Raw genomic sequence first — 21,454 nt, 5'->3', positions numbered from 1 at the left:
TTGATACTCAGAGAGGCTCCCTATCCATTCAGACTGAGCTTGATAGGGTTTTCATGATCCAATGATTTTTAACTCTATACCAATATTAAGAAAAATACCAATACTAAGAAAAATACTCAATAATCTATTCCACTTTTGATGCTGCGGCAAACTTTTTTGAACACAGCGTTCTTTCTGGTTAATAGCAAAAGATGTAATTAATTATGATATAACAACCTTATCTTTAACTTCCTTTATTAAGGCAAAACCTAACAAGCCCAACTCAGCCCTCGTTTACAGAAATATAAAATTTATTTGTCACTACCTAAAAAGTAGATAGGATATACTATGTGTTAATATCCTCTATGGAAGTTTGTGTTAGTAATATTTGTAATAATAATTTAGCTTCAGTCATGCAGTAATTTTATTAACTGTAATTATCTTTATTGTGCCACTGTATGCTTCTATTTGCCTATCGATTTGCTGGGGACACATTTAAATGTTGCTACAGACGGACAAATAAGGTAATTCTAAGCTAAAATAAATGCGCTATTGTTTACCCCATTAGCCTCCAGTAGCTTTAAAACTAAACGTAGAAGTAGTGGAGTGGTTGTCACTGATTTGCTTCGTTGCTCCACCAGTTGTTATCAGACTGAGGCGTCAGCTGATTATGGTTTCCTGCGTTGACTCGTACCGCAGTAGCAATGCATACATGGGGTGGTGTGGGGGGCATCTCGATGTGAGAGCTCAGACTGACAAAACCCCGGCATTGGCCTTTCGGTTTTAGTGAAGCTAATATTTAAACAGCGTTAGCTTATGTCGTCTGGAAGGTTTACTACTTCACTGTTCCAGATACAGGAGCTTTACTGATCTTTTAAAGTTGCTCTCGAACACCAATGTCATAGTGCTAGCTTGGAGCGATAGTTGGTGGCATCTTTCTGTATTTAATCGTTTCTTCTCCATCTGCCTTACAGGGAAAGTTCCTTCAATCTTCTGTGCTTGTCTTGTCTGTAAAGCAGGTCACATCTGATTTTTCCTGGCCTAACTTGACCTGTTAGCAGAGTTTAAACTTCCAGCAGCAGGTGGTTGTTGAGATGAGCGGCTGCAGGGAGGCTGAGTAGCTCTATTATTGTAATACCACGGTCAGAAATGCAACAATTTTGGCGCAAATGACTATTAATTAGTATCCATTATGTCAATGTATCAATTATTTTCAGATCGCTACTACAAAGTATTAAGGGTGGAGCTGAATGCAAATGCACACCCCACTGTTCCTATGTTTGTGTGTGAAAAAAAAATCCATTAATTTCTACATCAGTTTGTGGTGGTCTGTCACATAAAGTCCCAATAAAACACATTGAAGGGTGTGCTGGTAACATTTAAAAATGTAAAAAAGGTTAAAGAATGTCAATATTTTTTGCAAGGCACAGTAAGCAATGGCTCTGCAGAAAGTGTAAACATCTCATGCCCATCACACCCCGACATATTGTTAGCACCTTTAGACCAGCGGTGTGAGCGGTTTTGTGTCCGCTTTGCAATGTGTGACAGACCACCTCTGTGTATGAAGGCCCTCATTCCTGCTGAGGCAGGAAGGAGGAGGACAATGCTAAGGCCACAAAAGGACGGGATATTAGCAAGTATTATGATTAATGCTGTTGGTGTTGGTCCAGCTCTCCCATTCAGTTTCCTACGCCGTGCTTTTGTAACCTCTGCAATCTGGTGGGAAAAGCTGACGAAGACCTATTGAGGAGAAAAAAAACTTGCATATCTGCCCCTTTTCTTGCAATGTAAAAAGCTGACAAAAAAGAAAAAAAAATAGCCCTGTGGTTATGTTCTTCCATTGTGTGCCTGTTTTTTTTTCTTTTTTTTTTGCCAAAGCTCTCTTCATACAGCTCTTTGTCACGGAGGATTATTGGAGAAGGCTGTCGGCGTCCAGTAATTGTTTTTTCTAAACTCAAAAATAAAAGTTTTTTTTTTTTTTTTTTGTGGTAGCCCTGTGTGTGTGTGTGTGCGTGTGTGCCTCTGTTTCGACGCGCTTCAGTGCCCAGCTATGTTCCAGAGAAGACATCACCGCCTGACTGTTTGGCTGCTGCTGGGAAAATGGCTTGAGTTACAGAGCATGGATGTTTGAAACAAGATATTTATGCCTTCCTTAAACACTGAGCAGCCAGCCTTCACATGATGGACGCTCCTTTGTGACCACGGCTTCTAAAAGTTTTCTTCTAATAACTGTTAAAACTCTTGTCTTTCTCTGCTAATTATTCCACTGTGTCCCGGTTTTACAAAGCAGCCTAAGGAGTCTGAGTTTGTAAAAACCTGCAGTGGGAGTTGTGTTCCACTGATTGAAGGAGCTTCTAACGATCCTTAGATGTAAATTTGGTGACTCTGGCTTTATGGGATCGTATTGTGAATTTTTAAGCCTGCAGTGAGTTCCTCCTTGCATTTAAATATAGGTTTTCGGGGCTCGTTTCACAGCAACGAGGTTGGGCAAATGTGGCGCCACGCATCCCCCTCGCTTCCTGACATGAAACCTCTCCACAACTGTCGGCCTGGCTGGACTCACCTCACACCCACCGATCTATTTTAAGCCTTGAGACAGAGCTTCCCAGCTCACACCCTCGAGCGGACCCCAGTCTGTCTGTGTGGGCTGGAGCGCTGGCCTCTCCTCACTCGAGACATTTACACACGCGCCCTGAGCAGCTCCTGCCAGCTGGTGCAAAGGTAGCAGCTGCGGTAACCCTCCCAGACGGTGAGGTCGTGCTAAACCTCTGCCCAGGATACGCCGTGAGTCCAGAGGATGCTCATTAAACATGGCTTTCTTATAGTAGGGCTAAGGTGTTTGGCAGTGCAATCCCACTGGATCATAGGATGTACACACGGTCACTGGGCCAAACTATTAAAGCTCTATTTTCAGCCTTATAAACACTTGGCATGGGCCAGTATAACTGTTTGGTAATCTTCAGTAAAAATGCCACAATTTGTAATTACTATTATTTTGCAGGAAAGAAACAGTTGTTTTTGCTCAAATATATTATTATTACCATTATCTGGTACATATATTTATTATCTCCGGCAATTTCTGAGCTTTAGGATATGTCACTGAAAACATGCCTCTAGTGTGCTCCAAGGACAGGTAGAGACCCTCTAGCTGGCCTGATACAATATTCCATGCAGAGTGTAAATGCATTGTACTTATATCTAACCCAATGCAATTATTGCATCCAAGGAGTCCTTTGTAATTTCAATTTTGCAAAACTGTATATTGCAATATCGAAGGCGATTCTATATTTTGCACTGCTCTAGACCAAATCAGAGATTTGAAATTGACATCAGTAAAGTTTTCAAGTAAACCTTGCTATGTTGAATATGATTCATTTTTCCTGTTCTTGTCTTTAAAGGGTAATATTGGGAGTCTAGTAGATCTAGTTAATTAGTCTCTAGTTAAGTAGTCAGCCTGCATTCAGATTCTTAACAGACCACCCGCTCAAAGCTTGCAGAATTTTGGTTTTGACAGCATTACAGTAGTGTACAAGGACCGTTTAATATGTAAATATTTAATATTTAAATTTCTTCCTCAAATAGCAAACAAGTCTGATATTTTGACCAAAACACAGCTCTTTTGCATCCACTTTTAAAGCATCATAAGGGTTAGCGATCCACTTGAATAAAATACAGATTCTTTTTACTTTTTGCCCACATGAAAAGACAACATCTGAGCTAATATTTTGGCAACATACCTGTGCGATGGTCTGACAGAAAAGTTAGTACAAGAATGCATGAAGCAGCAGCTACATCGCCCTGCCCGCCTCTGCTGCTCAGAAACAACACCTGAATTTCCTGCTGGTGGTGGTCAGAGGGTCTGGTGGTGGTCAGAGGGTCTGGTGGCGCCGATGTATGGCCTCTGTCAGTCTGCCCCAGGGCAGCAGTGGCTACTAACATCGCTCACCACCAACAGGGTGTGAATGACTGTAGTGTAAAGTGCTTTGGGGTCATTGGACTAGTAGTGCAAGTGCAAGTCATTTACCATTTTACCGTCTGTCTGAATGGATTAAACGATTAGTTCAATGCATTCATTTCAAGGGTTACGGCATATGTTTATATTGCCCCTTGGAAAAGACAGTGCACATCTTTTCTTCATATCAGGATGAGCTGCGCTTCCTTCAAGCGAGTGTCACTTTTGAACAACACTGACAACTGAATATATTGCTCAAAAAGCCAAGTTTCCCTTTTTGGCAAGCGAGAGAAAGGTGTAGAAGTCCTTTTCAGCCAGCTGACTGGCAGAGAGCGTTAAATGATGGGCGAGTGGTAACTGTTGGATATGTTTGCCACTATAAGAGAAAACTAGGGGAGGTCTGGTACTTTCTGACTTACTACTAAAAGACATTTAAACTGTAGAAACAGTTTGACATGAAATGAAATTCTTATTATACCTTGAAACCAATAATAGCCCCAGAGTAACATTGACTAAATCTGAAATAAGTTCCTGGTGACATTTTGCTTACTTTTGATATTGCTTTTCTCGAATCGTTTGGTGATTAAACACTGATGTAATCATACAACAGCAGCACAGCAGCCGCCTCAGTGCGGGGATAGATTGCCTTAGTGGGCAGACTGCGGGAAGATGAGAAGCACCCATTTTTCCTTCCTGTCTATGCATACTTTGCCCGGCTCCTTCCAGTGCAGTGCCAGCAACAGGCCTGTTACTATTACAATTAGTAACAAGCACTCAAGGGGTCAAAGAAATGATTCACCCTCATTTTGTTTTCATTAGTATGAGTTGGCAAAGCTTACTGATTTAGTAGTATTGCTTTTCAAATTCCAAAGCCATTATATCACATACTACACTATTATGCTATATATATACTAATATGAATGTCGTGATAGATACTCGTTTCACATTTCATCAAGTTTGCCAAGCATCCCCCCCTGCCACATATGCTGGAAAGTACCTTTTATTTTGCTCAATTAAAGGCAGGAAGATGAGACTAACCTGATTTGGACTGTGCGCACAGCATCAGAATTGTGGGTAATCAGATGGCTGGCGCACGCCGGACATCCTCCGTCTAACGGAGACAAAAACACACAAACCTCTCAGTATTCCTGATAATCAGAGCAACAGACATGGAGGCGCAGTGGCTCTGTCAGCAGCTGCCTCTGTCTCGCCTTCATGGTATGCACGAGCCTCAGGTTCCAGGAAGTAAATGTCTAATGAGGGCTGTTGTTCTTTCTGTGATTGCTTTGAGACGACCCATGTTCCCACTTAGATAAGACCTAGTTAGTGAGTTGTTGTGCTAATCTCCGATGGAAGGAACTTTGTAGGACAAGATGAATATTTGGGGGGGTGGGAGGGGGTGTCTGTGGGAGGATGACAAAAGAAACTAAAGTCATATCCAAGTAGCTGTAGTAGAGTTTGTGCAAGATTGACTGACTGTGTATTCTTTACAACCTTCAGACAATATAGATGCTGCAGAGGCTTTCAGATTGACACCAACATGTGTTGACATTCTCCTCAATTCGTAATAGTAGGGTCTAACACATCCAGAAAAATCTTCACTTAAAAAAAGACAGTTAAACAATTTGTTACCTTGTTATCTCTGAATCGATTCCCTGCATACGTATATTGCCTTGAAAGGGTATTCCAGGCCCTAAAACTTTTTCACACTTTGTAAAACCATCTATCCTACCATTAACTCTGACCCTGTTCCCTGTCCCTGCTAAAGTAAATTATTCCCACAGCATGATGCTGCCACTATGTTTTCCCAAGGTGTTTTCAGGCTGATTTGCAGGGTTTACCACATAGTTTTTGTATTTAGCTTAAAAAAAACTTATTTCCACATGTTTACTGTGTCCCCTACATGGCTCCTAGTAAACTACAAACAGTACTTTTTCTAGTTTTTTCCCCCCAACAGTAACTCTTTTCACTCTTTCATAAAGAGCAGATTTGTAAACCACAGAATTAATAGTTGTCATGCCAACAGATTTTCCCAGAGCACATGTGAGTTCTCTTCATGCACTCTGGCTTCCTCCCACAGCCCAAAAAAGTTAGCTTAATTGGCCTTGATGAGTGAGAGTGTGTGTGTGTGTGTGGTTTTGTCCTGTGTCTGTGTGTTGCCCCGTAATGGGCTGTCGACTCCTCCAGTGTGTACGCTGACTCTCGCCCAATAGCCACTGAAGATAAGCCCCCCTGCCACCAGAAGAAGCAGGAATCGGAAATGGATGGACTCAGCTCAGTGAATTCTAGCTTGGTACCATTCTATGATGCCAAGTAAGCCCAGTTGGGAAATTTCCTTGCCACTAAATGTTTCATATTCAACTGTTTGACGCAATATCATAACGCGGATGCTGAGGTGCGTAGTACGTAGAGGTCACCAACCGTCTGCAGAACCGATACCAACAGACCTACAAACTGGATGAGATGTTCAGATTAGCTCAAGAACTGACTGTGTGCAGAGTGCTTCATGGAATTGGTTTAGATTGTTGTTCAGCTGCATCCTAGCTTTAAATCGCCAAGTGCAATAAAAATGTTGAGTTCAATGGTGTAAAACAGTGGTCCCTCGTGTTCTTGGGGTTTTTTTGCACGTCAGACAATATTTTCATGAACCCTTTAAGGTGTAGTGGATGAATACAGCAAAACAAAATGATACGACTAGCTTAAAAACTTTGGTATTTTCTTAATATGATAATAATGTAAACATTACAAGTATAAAGGGCATAAAAAATATAACTCACCATAACACCAAATTAGGGGGCGCCATGAGCTTGTTTCTCTGCAAGTAGAGGGTCCCATCTCCGGGGTATGGGAGACAATAACGCTCGAAGTGTGTTGTTTTTGGCCAGTCTACTCCATAATATGATTTCTTTTTTTAATTACAAAAATCCTTACATGCGTTTAAGACCCTCCGTCATTGTGCAGCATCTCACGATTCACATCAAATGTCTTTAGTGGCAGGCAGGATCAATTCTTCACCAATAGTAAATGGTTTCTTAGCCTTGGTGGTATGGTTAGCCACCAAGGAGGACACTGTCAGTGCATTTGTGAAATAGCCCCTTTGTGTTGCAACATGACTCTGCAGCAGTGCATAAAATAAGTTCCATACAAACATGAAGGAGCAGGTTTGGTGGTGAAGAGTTCAACAAGCTTGCACAGTCCTGGTGTTAACCTGACCGAGCACCTTTGGGATGGATTAGAGCAGATTGTCCAACATTAGTGTCTGACCTCACAAAAGCGCTTCTGGAAGAAGTGTGAGCAGTTCCCATAAACTCCTAAACCTTGTGAAAAAGCCTTCCCAGAAGATTTAAAGCTGTTATAACTGCAATGTGTGGGATGATATCACATCAAAACGTTCTAGATTACGTCTGGAATGTGACACAAGTTCCCGTGTGTGTGAAGGCAAGTTAGTAAATACCTTTGGCAATGTAATGTATTTTGCCGGATCGTTTGCGTCGTAGTTAGTCTGTAGGACGGACATGAGTGGCATTAGCCCTTTGCCTAAATCAGATCTGGTATTCCATCACAGATGTGTAAATGCTAATCTCATCAAAAACATTCCATTCCCTTTAACGTCAGAGAATAATCAGTCTGTCCTGTGGCGAAACGCACATTCTAAGCCACGATGCCAACTTATATTATTAATCACTGTAAAAGATAAAAAACTTGTGAAAGATGGCTTATTTTACAATCCACCTTTAAATAAGTAATTGCTGAGTAGTGAACCCCGTATTGTAGAAGCCAGTAAAATGTATAAATGTTCACGGTTCCTAAACTATTCATCAATAGTCTTGACAATCCAATGCCTGTGATTTAAACCATTTCTTGGCCTTTTTTTTTTGTATGCTATCTGCAAATGTTTCTAATTAAACTTAACATATATGGTTTCAGTTTGCAGTTTGTTCCTGATCTCACAGTTGGGAAATTAGTACATTGTTGTGCAGCGTTTAGTTGGATTTGGCTGGGTTTAGGGTCAAGAGCAGCTCCCACTCATGTCCCAGAGCACTTTAAGGGCTGGGCTGAGAGCTAAAATTTCCTTCCTGTTGGGTTTTGATGTCTGTCATCCAAAGCACCCTGACCTACTGCTTATTAGGACAGTTTGAACCCTGTGGCCCGTCATCATTCCTCTTCCAGCTGATAACTGTTTTGGGTGAAGATCCTGTTTACGGTACATCTAAGTCAGCGTTTCCTGTTGCAAGGAAAAAACAGAATGATAGCAGATAATACAAGTGTGCGGGGGGGGGGGGGGTATCTAGAGGAGAAGATAGTGTGTGTGTGTGTGTGTTTGGTTGATTAAAGGCTGGGTGGAGGGTTTAACAGCCAGATGCTAGGCCTGCAGCTGGGTGGCTTTGTGGGAGGGGAGCCACAGTAAAAAATCACCGGTGCCAGCGAAGTGGGGCTTAGCCAGACACTGAGAGGAGATAATCCATATTTCATCTGCATCCCCCCCTCTTTCCTCCCAGCCACCTGCGGAGCATCACAACTCAGACCCAGAGCATGAATAGTGCATGACACAGAAAGAATCCGTGAGAAGCGTTAACACTTCAGTGCTGGAAAAAAAAGGCACCTTTTTTTTTTTTTTTTTATATCCAGACCCTTCGGCAACTCCTCCGAGTTTTAAAAGTTACCCCACAAACCCGACTAATCAAGAAAAATATTTCAAAAGTTCCAAATTACCCAATCCGGCCTTTGAAGCGGTGCAGCCACCTCCTCAGCTCAGATCTGTCCAAAAGCCTTTACAGTGCGTTCATATTGCATGTTCTCTGGAGCGCTTTTCTCATCTCTGAAAAATTTGTTTTTCTTTTTACACATATTTTGCTGTTTATCCAACAAATATTAGCACTGAAAGTCACACTTGTAGGGAGCTAGCCAGTGCTTCAAAGATGCCAGTTCTAACATCCTCCTTCTGAAGAGGTGCTCTAGGTTGATTTAATATGCTGAAATAGGCCCACTACCAAAACAGCGTTTCACATGTCTGCCTAGTTTTAAATATTCATCGCCTAGTTGTAGCTTTCAACGTTAGCTTAAAAGGCCCTTTTGCTCGCTCAAGCTCATGCACACACATGCACCTTTAAACCACTTACGCAACAGCAGGCAGCCGTTTCTGTGGGTTTTTTAAAATGACTTTTCTTCCAGTTCTGTCAGTTACTGATTAAACAATTCAACTGCAAAAAAATGTTCATCTGTATTAAAACAATATAGATATTGTACTCTTTGTTTTTTTTGTCTTAGCGGTGATGGAATGGGGGAGATTTAAATACAGTGGCCTTGCCGTTGTCTTTGTCTGAATTTATAGCCATTAGGGGCCTTGTCATAAAAAATGCTCTTTGAGTAGATTTCGACTCGACAAGATGAGAGAGGGAAAGAGAGAGAGAGAGAGAGAGAGCGCTCTGATTTTGTTTTGGAGTGATGAGGAGGGCATCGTGTCTGCGTACTCTGGTTGACCCACAGATATCAGACCGTTGTTTCACAGTAAGGTCTGGCTCCAGACTGCTCAGACTCAGAGGATCTTACCATTATCATTCAGAAAGAAAGTTGTTTTAAATAGACTGTTATATAACATGCATATGGTATAGTGACATATTTGATATATGACACTAATAGTAAGACTGCAGTGGTATGGATAATCCAATGACCATTTTTTATAGTTATCAGTTAAAAAAAAACTAAACTTCTGTTGTATCAACAAATTTCTAAAAAAAAATTCTGCTGGACCAGCACAAAGTAGACCATGGTTGTGTCCCAATTCAGGGACTGCATCCTTCGAAGACCGTATTTGTAGGCCGATTACGTCACAGTGCGGCGATGAAGGCTGTCCCAATTCACAAATCTTTCTAAAGTTACGTTCACCCTGAACGCAAACAAGGCAAATTTTTCGCCTCGACCGCCACCTTCGTTGGTTGACATTTTGCCTCTCCCTCGCTGACAATGCATCAAATTTCCACCCAGCTTGTTTCACCGCTTCATCAAATATCTATCTGTTTATCCATGCCTCTCTCCCAGCGCATTGCTTTCGAACTCCCGCTGGCTATCCGCAATGAGTTAAAAGCAGAAATAATGCATATATCCAACATCGATTTTTGGTTAGTTCATTATTATCATTTTCTACAGATAAACTGATTTAAGTTTTGCTCAGAAAGTTATAGGGGTTAGTGTTTAAGTAGTAAAAAAGAAAAATTACACAAATGGTATTTTTTTTTATCAATGAAATTTTAGTGTTAAGTTCATATCAACATAAAATTAAACATTTGGCTGATTAATGAATAAGAAGAAAAGGAAAAATGATAAAACTAAATTTTAAACGAAAGATTGTGAGCCACAATATATATGTAATGGGGAAAATCAAAACTGTGTACAGTTATTTACAGTGGAGACAGCGGGATTAACCTTCGTGCTCCATTTGTTTGGCTTCACAGCTGCTTTGCGCTGTCTCGGTTGGTAGGCAACAGGAGTAGCCGGTGGAGGCTAGACCTTCCCAACTCACAAGCCGACCTCTTCCGGTCTTTTTTTTTTGTGGCCGATGAAAGACCCAGCTCATGTAGACCGGGTCCTTTGAAGGACGCAACCCCTGAATTGGACAGACCCAAAAACTCTAAGGAGAAAGGATAAAATATACATTATTTTCCAAAAGAAAATTCAACAACTGTTAAACACATTTGTCTATACAGACCCATTTAATCTAATACTCAATAAATTAAATTTCAGCCAGTAGGCTTCAGAATTCACCTCATTAGTAAACGGCGACCATGTGTGTAGTTTCATCTTAGTATAAAAACAGCTGTTCTGTGAAGGCCACAGAAGTTAGCAAAACAGTATCTCAAAGTTCAAAGACCACAGCGATATTGAAATAATATCCCAAACATGGACACTACAGAGTACTGTTCAATCAATCATCTGAAAATGAAGAGTCTGGCACAATTACCAAGACTTGGTCTTCCATCTGAAACAGCAAACAAAAAAGAGATACAGCCATGAGGGTCATGGTGAATCTGGCGATGCTGCAGAGATTCACAGACCGATCAATTATTAGGCATAAACTAAAAATCTGACTCTCAGGAAAGAACAACAAGAAGAAAGCCATTGTTCGGGGGAAAAAAAAGGCCTTGAGTATTTCAGTTTGCCACAAGGAGATACTGGGAACTCAGCAAACTCTGGAGGAAGATTAGTTTAGACAAAAATGTTACTTCTTGAGCAGAGCTTTAAATGGGGGAGTGCCGGTACTCCCCATTTTTCTGTGGTGGTGGTGGGGTGGTAAAATCACATTTATAGTAATCACATTAACAACATTTTTATAATCTAAATGTTTCAAGCTTAAAGCAATACGAAAATATTTGCTCAGGAAAAAGATGGACATCTCTTCAGTCTCTGCTCCATGAGCCCGATATGTATTTCAGTAATGAAAAAAGGTTCCTCAGCTACAAGTGATACTTAAACATGGGTCATGAGTTGATGAATGGAAAAAATGCTGGCGATGGGAATGTTGGAAACACCTTGTAGAAGCAACCTTTTTAACTTTCGTAGCCAGAAATGTAGCAAAGTATCATTTCACATGCAGTTTTTCACTAAAGCAACACTAGTCTTTGAACAAATGAAAAACATGAAAAATGGTACAAAGACATGAGACTTTCCCATGTTCAGCCTGTTAAACTGCCCTAATTCAAAAATGATTTACTCTGAACACCAGTGTCAGTCTGTTAATCTAAAATAATTTTAGATTAAAGTTCTGCATGAACTCCTCACAATGAATGTTTGTCAGGAAAACAAAACTTGATCACATTGTTCAGTTTCCTCTGGAATGCCAGACATTTATGTTTTTTGGGGTTTTCATCAAGCAAATGCAACATGTGAAAAGAGGACAAAAAAAGTCTTATTTTAAGAGCACTTTATAGGCTAGTTCTGTATTACACTCCCCATTGTTGCATTTTATTCATTTTAATCCCACTTAAAAATCAATTGGCTTTGTTAATTTTCCTCCTTGATAGGTAAAACAGTTACCTTGTGTGGAAGTAGATGTGCCATTGTTGATACAAAATTACTTTAATCTTTTTTCAGGGTTTTAATTTCTTGTTTGTTGCAACTGTTTTCAAAACATTACTATTGAGAAGTTATTTTGGAAATAAAGAGAAACACACTGGTAAATCATGTATTATTGTTCATTTCCACGTGGCGGGCACCACCCAGCATTTGTGCTCAGGGCCCCCCCAGATAGCTAGCACCGGCCCTGATCTTACCGAGACGTTTGTGCAGCAGCGGGTTCCCTGTAGGAGGCGCTAATGCCTGCTGAGTCCGACCTCCATCCGATTTATCCCTTATTTGTTTCTCAGCTGGGAGCATCAGTGTATCCGCAGCAAAGTGACTAGAAAATATGAGGGCACAGATTCACATCAAATTGTTAAAAAAATAAAAAAAAATTTGACACTATACAGTAATGTACAGTAACTTACAGGGTTATGGTTCTGGGTTATTTTTTTTCCTGATCTCTTGTAAAATGTGCTGCCTGTTGAGTTAAAAGCACTCTATTCCACAATTTACCTTCCCACACCAACATGTTTACCGCTCCGTAAAGCCTTTAGAGCAGAGCTGAGCAAAACAGATGAAATATCACATTTCTTCTATCTGCTGGGGAGAAATGATAAATAAAAGTCACTGGGCTGTAGCTCAGGCCCCCTGATAAATTCACCCTGCTGCACAATGGCTCCTTTTATAAGACACATATACATCCAGCCTCACCTTATCGCTTGACCCGTTGAAGGTTAGCTGTAAATCAGCTAGGATTTCTCCAAAGGCAAGTTCTTGCAGCTTGCAGCTTTCAGCCAGTGGCTGTGGCTCTGAGCTGTTGCTCAAAAGACGAGCCTAATTTGTTAGCAGACGGTTGGCACGAGGCCGTAAAAATATCCTGGGAGAAGCTTTAATCTCGTGTGACCGATGGCATGTTTGAAAAGCGGTCGCAGTTATTGTGATGGACTGCATTACTTCTGCAGGGTATTATCTGTGCGAGCAAGAGCTTTATTTTTTCCCCCCCAACTCCAGGTTCCTCTGAAGGTCTCGAAGCTTTAGGGTATGCAGAACTCTGTCCGCAGAATATAGGGTTTACCAGTCAAGATGAGTTGTTTGCTCCAGAATATCCCAATTGGAGGAGGCATTAAAGTTTCTGATGCACCTGTTGCTTGTGAAGTTGCTATATGTTTATAATGTCTTGATGTTTTCATGCAAGTTTCTTTTGGCACTGAAAGAAATCTGGCACTGTCTCTTACCCGCAGGGCCCTTTCTGTACAGAAACCCATAGATTCCACTACCACGACCCAACATAACAGCTCAAATGGAGAAAAAAAATGTACGTCATGCCTATAAAATCTGCGACAAGCTTCACCGCTTTTTACACAAGAGACCCGGAAAGTAAGCGTGCATTGTGGGAGGGGTTAAATATTGGCTAAATGGGAGACCCTGGGGCTGCACAGGCAGACAGCTTTTGGAATAAGGGTTTGAGGGGGCAGTAAGTGCAGTCTGACAGGAAGTGAAGCATATGTCCTCCTTCCAGCTCTCTACATCTCCCGTGGACCTCACATCAACTACGCTTCTGGCAGAGCTCGTCTCAGAGCCTCCTCTGCACATTGCAGCTCCCCAACACCGCACCCCACCAACCCCCTCCAGTCACCAGTCTTCTGACAAAATCATGCTGACAGGGATCCAGAGGCTAAGAGGAGGGGCACTGCAAACAAGCCACCCTGTGGGAACCCAGAGCTGCACCATCGCAACAAACCCACCCCTGCCCCACTCCCCGCCCACCACCCGTCGACCGCTCCAGGCTACCGCCGGTCTTCATCCTCACCGCTGAAATTCTTCTTTCACCCGCTCTTCGCGGCCGCACCCGCTGTCCAAACAATCAAGCCTCGACTCTGGGCGCTGACCTCTCGCCACCGGTCGTTGATTTAATTCGCTCGACGAGCTCCAGTGATTCCTCCTTTCTTTGTTTTCCTTCATTAGCCACCTTCGTCTCTTTGTCTCCCTGGCCACTTACCGAATAACCGCACAACTTATTCCTGCACCCATTGCTCCAATTTGCTGACTGCTGCCGTTAAACTCCGTTGGTTAAAGTGACTTTCTGGATCTTTGACTCCCAAACTGACTCCTGGCCATAAATTACGAGGAAAACATATGTGGTATGTGACTCCATGTGTTCAAGAGTGCTTGTGTGTACGGTGTATAATTCAGGGCATATGTTAGAAATTATCCAAGGTTTCAAAACATCTCCTGGCCAATTTGCATGGGAATATCAGTCTTTCCAGAGATTAAGGTGGTGTCAAATGTTGCCATGGGTTGCACGGGGGCTTCGGTCTGTCACTAGATAGCCCGCTCCAAGTGGGTAAACGCGATGCCCTGTCGGGAAGCAATCATGTCTGAGTCTGTCAAGGCTTGGCTAAGTTTTGTTCTGTCTCTAGGCGCTGGTGCGAAGGAACAAAAGGGCACATCGAGGAGAGGGTGACACATGGGATGGGAGGGGGAAGTTTTCAGGGGGGGGGAGAGGTAGAAAAATCCGTCCTGGGTCGAGGGACATAATGGAAGCGTCTGAAACTAAGAGACCAAGCGTGAAAGAGATGAGAATGGAGGCCAGATTTGGCCGAGGATCAGTCCTCAGAGGAGAGATCAAGCTTCCCTTCGTTCTTAGTTGTATTATCAGGACGTTGCCCTCCCTCATTGTTTTTTTTTTTTTTTCAGTTTGCTGTTTGTATAACTGGAACGTATCCTTAAAAGTACGAGGCTGTGGGTCACGTCACCCCTTCATCAACTCCCACCCATGTTATTGCCATTTCCCTTCTTAGTTCTATTTCACAACTATAAACTCCTAATAAGTCCTATGTAATATCATAAGGAGCTCCGATCAAACTCCTGCTGGGAAATATTTTTAGGAGTCACATATCCAAATTTCTTTACAGAAAATTATGAGTTGGACATAGAAAATTATCTTCAATATTCGGCTGTCTAAGTGGGTACAAATTGTCCCTCTGCACTGCAGAAAGGGAACTAAAAGTGAGTAAAATTTTCTTGAAACAAGTGTATTTGTCCTTGATTTGAGCTGGTAAATAAAATGATCCAACAATAGAATGGGTATTTTGACCCCTAAAATAAGATAATTAGATCTATTCACTTAAAATAAGATGATGGAGATGAGGTGTTCCTATTTTAAGTGCAAAAAAACTCATTCCATCATCTTATTTACTCAATCAAATCAAGGACAAATGCACCAATTTTAAGAAGATTTTACTTACTATTAGTTCCCTTTTTGCAGTGTGGTGGGTACGAAAGATTACACTTACATGACGAAAGGTTCTGCAGCAGATTTCGTCCTAGAAAAGCGAAACTACAAAGGTAGAAATGGCCATGAGGCAAATGATCGACACCCAAAAGCACACAAAGATCAGGACTACATACATAAACACTATCCCAGCTGAACTTGGAACCATTATTGGGGACCTCTGCCCTGGCTGTAACTGAGATTGGACCCGTCATTGACCTTGGATGTAGCGGCACGCCACTCCCTTCTCCTTTTTCACTCTTAGAGAGCACAGCATTTTGGAGGTCTGCCAAATATTATCATCCTTCCTAGTTAACCTCTTCCCCTTGACATCCTTTCTTCTCCTGCTCCATTCCACCAACGAGCTCCGTTTCGACTGTCTGGATCACGCGGTCACAGGTAACCTTTGCTGTTTCACCCCAGTGCACTGCATTCTCACGCCCTTCCTTATCCCTTTCATTTTTGCTAGAAGTCTATAACATTATTCTGTGCTGTGGAGAGCTTCTGGTGGGGCAGGTGGCTGGAACAGAAGGGGCTGATGGGGAAAACTGGACGACCCAAGGTTTGCTAGACAAGCTTTGCTCGAGAATTAATCGTGTAAGGGCCATGTAATGATTGCTGGCATGGCTCCGGAGTGAAATCCTGTTAGTCGCTGCACAGGGGTCAGACTGAGGCTGCGCGTGTTGTGCATGTGCGCTAGGCAGGAAGGTGACTGATCACACCAGAATGGCTGACCAGGTGGTGATCTGACAGAGTGTACCGTCTGAAACCGAAGAACCCGAGTCTGCCTCCCGCTGAGTTCAGACTGAGACGTACAGATCTAATTTTTGCTCTCGTGTGGGAGTGAGTGGGAAACGTCTGCTGTTACTTGCAATTGGAAACATGGGCCCCTGTACATGGGAACTCTATACTGTAGATGATAACTTATGGATAAGGTTTTTATTTATTTCTCTCTTCTTTTTCCCCCCCAAGTCTTTTTGTTCCAAGCCCTAACATTCTTGCGACATTCCCTAAACCGCAGCACTTTCCAAACATTGTCGCAGCTATTAAATTATTCTTTCACCAAAATAATTTGTGACGCAGCAGCTGTTGCTTTTGCTGTAGGTTCTGTTGAAATCGAGTACTTTCATTCCTCTCCAGTCCTTCAACACCCAGAAGGTGTGTTTTAAAGGCAAACTTGGATCCTTACATATTTATTCTGGGGTTGAAAATGCTAATAGGCACCGACTGAAATTGTCCTGGCCAAAAGACATATCTGACTTCTGTAAAGCTCTGCTACGATACCTTTGGGCTATTGGAGGGTTCTCCAACCTGCACCCCTGGAGCAGCATGAGGCTCGCTGACCCTTCAGCAGTGGCTCTCTACAGAGGGGCAATATGAAATGGTAGTTTTCTGCAATTGTTAGATATTTGAAAAATATCCGCTGCAGAAAAATCTATCGAGATTGTAAAATGAGTAGAAGCCTTGAAATTGGTTTTAGGAGCTAAAAAAAGTACTAATTTAGGGGTTGGGAATATGATGCATAACGTAACAACTCTTAAAGGAAAACATACGAAGGGCAAAGAGCGTTTCTAACCGTATTCTAATCAGTTTGCACAATTTTGCTGACTTCTGTCAAGCACAATTTCAATGTAAGAAACATGCTCCCATTTTTAGGACATGAACTAAACTGTATCTCAAATGTTCTGTCTAACTCAGAACAATATATTTTAATTTAAAAAAAAAAAAAAAAAACAGACCAAAGACCACTCTTGCTGTCGTACTTGTATATAATCTTAAATTACAGTTATTGTGCAATTCATCAAAGTTATCAGTTCACCTCTAATCTCAATGCTACCATCATAATTGCCAGTGATCATAGTTGTAATATTTTACATCATTCCATCGCGCCAACATACTCAGAATACCTTCTGCGTTTAATATTATCTGTCAGAGATGAACACACAAAGCACCCGGCCTTCAAACTGTTGTGCTTTTATGAGCAGAGAGGGCACTGTAAGAGGATTTAATTGGCGTTATGCTGTTTCAAGTTCACAGTGCTTTAAATCTGGATGAGACTCTTATTGTGAAGGTGTGCCATAATGACGCTATAAGTAGAGGCATCCATCATTGTGTTATTATTGTGGCTGCTCTGCTGAGTGTAATCAGACCCTTGTTATACAATGATAGTAGTCAAATAAATCTGATGAGCCATTAACCAGTTAAACAGACAAACCAGAGCATCCAGCTAAATGTTTATTTACTCACCATTAGTGGCTTGGAAGCTAGTAGCGGCTGGAGGAGAGGGATGCTCTCGCTGCACACAGTGAGGTCAAAACATTTTCAAAATGGCCTTCCCCTGTGCAGTTGTAAGGTGCAAAGTAGAGCTACTTTTAACACTTGGTGCTGTTTGTTGATGTAAACACCCCTGCTTTACTTTCATTGCCATAAGCTGGTGTCTGCTGGATGCATTAGAGACCACGCATCTGATGGAAGATAAAAACAGATTTTTTTTTAATGTGTGTACACTGAATATGGCATTAATGCTAATTTTATTTTCAGCTTACTATACAAGTAGTTATGCATCTCCGCTGTGCATGGATTTTTACATTATAGACAATCTATTAATCTATCTGCTTCGGCAGCTCGTCAACATTTTCAAATAATTCTAAAATTGTCTCTTTGCCCACCTTTAGTTTAATTAGACAATCAGCAAACTTATTTGAATCACAATGTTCGTTTTTACATGGCTGTAGTTATACCCTTGATTTATCCCATCAATATATTTACCCTCATTTTTTTTTTTTTAAATATGGGTGAAAGAGACAAGCTTAGTTGCATTTGTATCAAACAAGACACGCCACAGTCTCCAGGCGTTTGTTTTTTACTTAAAATAGAGTAAGATTTTTCTCTTTTTTTCATTATCGTTTGTTTGTTATAATAGTTAAATTGGTTAATGAATTCACAAAGATTTTAGTTTTTAAAACTGTTTTGGCAAATGTAATTTCTGTAGCCCTTGGTATTTTTTATTTGGCAGATAAAAAATGTCTTTCTAATAATTGTACTTGACCTATATGAATGATATATATATATATGTATGTATGTATGTATGTGTATATATGTATGTATGTATGTATGTGTATATATGTATGTATATATGTATGTATGTATGTGTATATATGTATGTATGTATGTGTATATATCTATGTATGTATGTATGTGTATGTATGTATGTATGTGTGTGTGTATAAATATATAATTTGTACATTTTCTTCACGGTAGGTTACAAAGCCTTCCTGTGCCTTCCAGCTCTGATCATTATATAATATAGGCTTCAGGTTGCTGGATTTAGAGACAATCCCCCTGACGAGGAAACTCTTATCCCTTTTATGCATGAAATTATTGAACTTTTTAAGTATTTTAAATATTGAAATCAAAAGAAAAAGCACTCAGACTGTGAATAACACATCATCTGGCAATGAAGGAAAAATGTTTTCTGTTTAAAACGGCAATTTTCTTCATTGCAAATTTGAGTGGATGATCATGATGCATGAATAAATATCTTTTATATTTAATGTTTGAAATTGATGCACGTTCTATGAGCTTGCTTTATTCATCAATGTTACATTCCCCAAGGGCAGTCTAGGGGTATTGGGGGGGGTTGTAACAATAATGGACCAGGGAAGAAAACTCAGCAGGGAGGTAAATACATAAATGTTCTATTCTTTACAAAGATAAACTTAAAAAAACAAAAGGGGAACCTGCAAAAAAAAGACGAGGTTAATTGCAATTTGAGGAACCAGGTTTAAGATAACAGGCCTCCAGCAAAGACAACTGAAATAACAAGCCACGGGCTAAAAATGGTTCCACAAAGACCAAAACCTGAACTCCCCCCTCAACTCCAGCCACATTCTCAGCCACAACACAAATCAAGAGTGGATTTCCCACAATGAACAAAAAAAAAAAAAAACACTTCTTTCTGGAAACAGCCTTAACTTCGGTCTATTGAAAAACACCAGGCCAACCGAGCCTCCACAAAGCACACAGTACACATACTGCCAACTGACCATGAGACCTGCTCCTCTCCCAGCTTTTTTATACCCTGCTTGTTCGGGGCAAAGTGCAATCAGCTGTACCCTCCAGGCTGCAACCTTATTGCAGGAGAAAGCAGAAAACTCAGGGGGAGAAAAAAAAAACTCATTCACTTTCATGAAGGCATGTAGCTATCAGCATGAAATCTGATAGCTACATGCTAAATCTTTTTTTTTCCTACATTGTCAACAGTAAAACTACAGGGTTACAGTAACACATTGAGTAAACGTGACACCTAACTCTCGCAACAAACTGTAAAAGTGCGCGTCATCTCTTTGTGTATTGAGTTGACCACGGATGTTGAATGTTTTGAAATGATTTCATTTTTGACTAATCAGACATCCCCATATTTCTTTTAATTTAACCACCCATCATCTTTTGCTTGACAGCAGAAAAATGTGAAAAGGTTAAATATGTTCAGGACCAAATTGCAAATTAAATAAGTCTTACTCCATGTCGCTGTCCTTTCAAGGCAATATATGTAAAAGGTTTGGCAGTTCGACCTGTCCTATGGCTCATTCTCTTAAGTCCGACAGAAGTTTTTCTTTGACTCGTCCTGGGAGAAGCTTCTCTCTCTCTCTCTCTCTCTCTCTCTCTCTCTCTCTCTCTCTCTCTCCCCCCCACCCCCATTGAGCAGCTTATTGAACACCGATGATGAATGGGAGTGGACTGATTGCAGATAGCGGGCTGATGCTAATTGACACCACTGTATCACTTAATCTTCCCCATTTGTATTCCTAGTTGTCTCATTTTTGTTTTGTTTTCTGCATAGAAATTCATTATGGTGAACATTGGCTGCTTTGAAGGGGCTGGATTTCAGTCCATGATCTATCGTAATTATATGTACCCCACAGGAGATTGTTCTGAGCCTCTTTTCAAGGGTAATCTCTTTGGAGGCATCGATTGTTGCGGCTGATGTTGAGCTACAAGGATGATCTGTCTTGGGTTATATGCAACACAATAACAATGTTTCTTTGTACATCCTTGAGTATGCTCACACTTGACCGAATCTGTCAGTGTAGAACACGTCAATTTAGCAATTGCCAAAACTCACCCTTATTTTATAACCGCACTGTCATTTAATCTCTTTTATCACCATTTTGTACCTATAAGCAAACTACTTTGTAACCAAGTACTTTAACCCTTTTAGTTTAGTTTGATTTTCTTTGTAGTTTGGTATTTTCAGAGATACATTTTTCATAAAACGCTTAAATAAAAAATAAAAAATGTTATTCACTGTATAAAATTTTCTGAAGATTTCTATTAAAGCCCAATGTGTAAGATTTACATCTGTCTAGTGGTACACTAAATAAATTACAAATTGCCTCGCCATTAAGCGCGTAATAATTACTACAGAAGCCGGGAGTGTTATAAATGTGACAACATCAACATGTCCTCCATGTGTTTGGTACCAAGCTACTGCTAATTGCTACAGTGATTGTATGAAATGGTTTTTGGCACTGTTGCCAAGTCTGCCTTTTGGAAGCGACTTTTGGCTCGTTTTTTTCTAAAGTCGCTGGTCAATTCTGAGAGTCACGGGTTGCGTTTTTTTAGGCCCGTTTCAGAATGTCAAGCCACGTATTTGGACTCTAAAATAAGCGACTAGCCGCCTCTGCCAGGAGGACAGAGTAGTTGCTGGACTACTTTACCATGTTTCTAACATAACACCAAAATAAACTTCCCTGTTATATTGAATTAACTTACCTGTGCAGCAGAAAGCCTGCAACCTCCGCATCCGTATGGAATCCCCGGTCGCTCATGAATTGCCTTCACTTCAACAGGTGACAATAGCTATGCCGATATAGACTCTCGTTTTCTTCCAGTTATCACCTCTTTTTCTTTCCTTGGTTACTTTCTCTTCCCCCTTGGGCAAATGGTATGGATTGTCCTCTATTTAATCAGAAAACTTCACATAGAATGATCTATGGTCATCTTTGCTTGTTTTCTTCCTCCACTGACAGCATGTCTTCATATAGGAGACAGATGGAGAAAACGCGTATGGCTAACAAGTTTGTCACCTTTGGGCTGTTGAAATTAGAAATGGCGACGTAACACGGCACCTCCCAGTGGGTGCATTGACTCCTATGCATTTATAAACTATTCATTCTAAGCTATGAGAATGC

General features: G+C 41.0%; 1 protein-coding gene across 13 annotated transcripts in view; it reads left to right on the top strand.

The window, feature by feature from the left end:
- The window catches only part of arvcfb (ARVCF delta catenin family member b), a 228,863-nt gene that overhangs the window by 101,331 nt on the left and 106,078 nt on the right, over positions 1-21,454 (top strand). The window contains exon 1 of one of the 13 annotated variants that reach the window (XM_036144612.1): positions 13,773-14,127. The exons of the other annotated variants lie outside the window; for them this stretch is intronic. The gene's annotated coding sequence lies outside the window, so the exon portion shown is untranslated. Of the gene's footprint in view, positions 1-13,772; positions 14,128-21,454 lie in introns of those variants that run through there. 13 annotated transcript variants of the gene reach the window in all.

Source organism: Fundulus heteroclitus, chromosome 12, assembly GCF_011125445.2.
Source record: "Fundulus heteroclitus isolate FHET01 chromosome 12, MU-UCD_Fhet_4.1, whole genome shotgun sequence".
Taxonomy (NCBI): domain Eukaryota; kingdom Metazoa; phylum Chordata; class Actinopteri; order Cyprinodontiformes; family Fundulidae; genus Fundulus; species Fundulus heteroclitus.
This window is presented reverse-complemented; position numbering and strand designations above follow the sequence as displayed.